The sequence below is a fragment of the Coenobita brevimanus genome, chromosome 48 (genome assembly GCF_032717465.1).
Source record: "Coenobita brevimanus isolate Jiangsu-jjx chromosome 48, ASM3271746v2, whole genome shotgun sequence".
Taxonomy (NCBI): Eukaryota; Metazoa; Arthropoda; class Malacostraca; order Decapoda; family Coenobitidae; genus Coenobita; species Coenobita brevimanus.
In genome coordinates, this window is record NC_137001.1 from 23,322,030 (window position 1) to 23,324,874 (window position 2,845).

The window sequence follows — 2,845 nt, forward strand, 5'->3', positions numbered from 1 at the left end:
CTCGAAATCCTGAGGCTAAATTGATATAAATAAATCTGGTTCTAGCAAAAAGTGCTGCCTTGGTGACGAAGCCCCTGCCACTACCTCGACAAAGATGCCTAAGTTAAGAATGTCACTACAATTACGCTAAGATGCTAGATCTTTCCTAGAAACATGAAAAAACAAAGAAAATAGCCTAGGTTCTAACTGCTATGACAAAGTTCAAGCTAAATAAAGGCTTGTGGAATACTGTAATGGCTAAATTCAATATATCTCTGCTACAGAATGGCTAAACTGGCATCTCTGACACCCACACGTACGCACATAACAAAAACACCCAACCACAAGGGAGCATAATTACACTCACTTTTTTCCTCTTTATCACGACCTCCATTCTTTCTACAAACTCTCACATATACTACAAAATTACTTCCAGATCCTACAGCATAATAGACGCGAAAAAAATAAGTCTAGATGCAGCAGAGGGAGATAATACAAATTCTTCCTTCGTGACACCTGGCAACTATCCCATAGCCAAATGCATCACATAGAAAACGAGGCGATGCGGGTCGCTCGCCCACCAGCAAACCCCGCTAAATAAACCAATCTTCTTTTTTTACTCCATTATTAATTGATTTATTACTACTTCACGTATCAAAATTTTTAGCTAGGAATATTTTGAGAATGCATTACGAAATTTATTCCTCATTACTCCGGGTACAGAGCGAGAAGATGGAGGTCACTCGCTAGCCAGACAGACCCCGTTAGGCCACACCAACATCCCGTCTATCAAAATATTACCAGATTTTTCCAGTTTTCACTTATTTATTGCATTATTAAGGGCGAAATAAATAATAAACGAGTTATTTATTCAGCCAGAGCTCCAGATTTACCTCAGTTAGGGGGTTTAAATGACAATGTGACGCCTGCATCCCGTGTGTTCAAATTTAAAGTGAAAAATGATTATTCGTTTCTCTATATAATTCTCTTTTCGTTTTAAAGGATGATGATTCAGAAGAGATGTTACCCCCAGCGCTGTTGCCCATGTTGCACCATTGCACACTGTCCCTTTGTTGCATGGTCAGGAGTTACTATCAATCTCTTTTTGTGATTATGCAAGAACTGAGATGGATGGATGGATGGATAGATAGACAGATGGATAGATAGATGGATGGATGGATGAGAGATGGATGGATGGATGGATAGATAGATAGATAGACAGATGGATAGATAGATGGATGGATGGATGAGAGAGAGAGAGAGAGAGAGAGAGAGAGAGAGAGAGAGGATGCTTGTGCCACTGAGATAAAAAAAAGGAAAAAACATCTTAACAAACATCCACAGGCGACTTAACCCTCTCACAACGTAAAAAAAAAAAAATCTAGCTCTATCCCTAACACCTCTGCATTAGCGATTTATTTTTGGATACGGTTAATATAATTTTGTACGTTTATGAAGCATGTACGGTTGCAAGGTATAATAAATCGCTTAGGAAGAGGTGTTAGGGAGCTTCCAGAATTTTAATATTTTGAGTAATACAAAAGATGCGGATTTCTTTATCAGATGAGGGGATGGTGGTAGGAGTGAAAGGGTGTGAGATGGAGGAAGGGATGACTGATAGAGGACAGGGTGACATGGAGGCGATTTGTTTGTGGCCACCCATCCTGGATTTAGACATCTGGGTATAGATAGATAGATAGATGGAGGTAGATAGATAAATATTGATAGATATATTAGTTGCAGATAGATGGATAGATAGATAGACATAATTAGATAGACAAAGAAAGATAGACTGATAGATATAGGTAGATATAGATAGATAGATAGACAGATAGATAGATAGACGGACAGGTAACAGATAGACATTTTAGATAGATGATTTTATTCTGATGCAAAAGTGAGAGAGAGAGAGAGAGAGTGTGTGTGTGTGTGTGTGTGTGTGTGTGTGTGTGTGTGTGTGTGTGTGTGTGTGTGTGAGTGAGAGAGAGAGAGAGAGAGGGGGGGGCTCTTACACACCCTACACCTACACTATACCCCCCTCCTCCCTCTATCTCACCCCCCCTCTACCTCTCCCCTCACCTCTCCTCTCACTTCACCCTCTCCTCTTCTGTTTTCCCCTCTTCTCTCCTCTCCTCTCTTCTCTTCTCCTCCTCTCTCCTTCATATCTATCATTTTTCCTTCATTTTCAGTTCCTTCCTTCCCTCCTTCTTCCTTTCCTCCTCAACCATACATTAACTCCCTCCTTCCTTCCTTTCTTTCCTCCCCAACCATACATTTTCCTCTCTCTTCTCCCCTCTTTCCTTCATTCCTTCCCTTCTTCCCTCCCTCCCCAACCACACATTATTCTCTCTCTCTTCTTCCCTCCTTCCTTCCTTCCCTCCCCAACCATACATCATCCTCCCTTCACTCTTCCTTCCTCCCCTCCTCTTCCCAACAATCCTTCTCCACCTTCCTTCCCTCCATTGCTGTCTCTTCCTCCCTCCCTCCATTCCTTCCTTTCCTCTACCATCTCTTGTCACATCTCTTCCATTTCCTCCTTCCTTCCACTGCCATCCTGTCTTCCTTCCCTTTCTTCCTTCTTCCCCTTCCTGCTCTTTCTTCCTTCTCTCTCTCTCCCTCCTACTGCCATCCTTGCTTTCTCTCTCCTTCCCTTCCTTCCTTCTTCCCTTTCTGCTGTTTCTTCTTTCCTTCCTTCTCTCTCCTTCCTTCTACCCTCTCCTTCCCTTCCTCCCTCCCTCCCTTCCACTCCCCTGTTATAGCTTCCTTCACCAACTTACCTCCTATCTTCTCCCATCCTTCTCTCCTTCCTTCCTTCACCTGCCATCTTCTCCCTCCCTCCCTCCTTCCTTCTTTCCTTCCTTCCTTC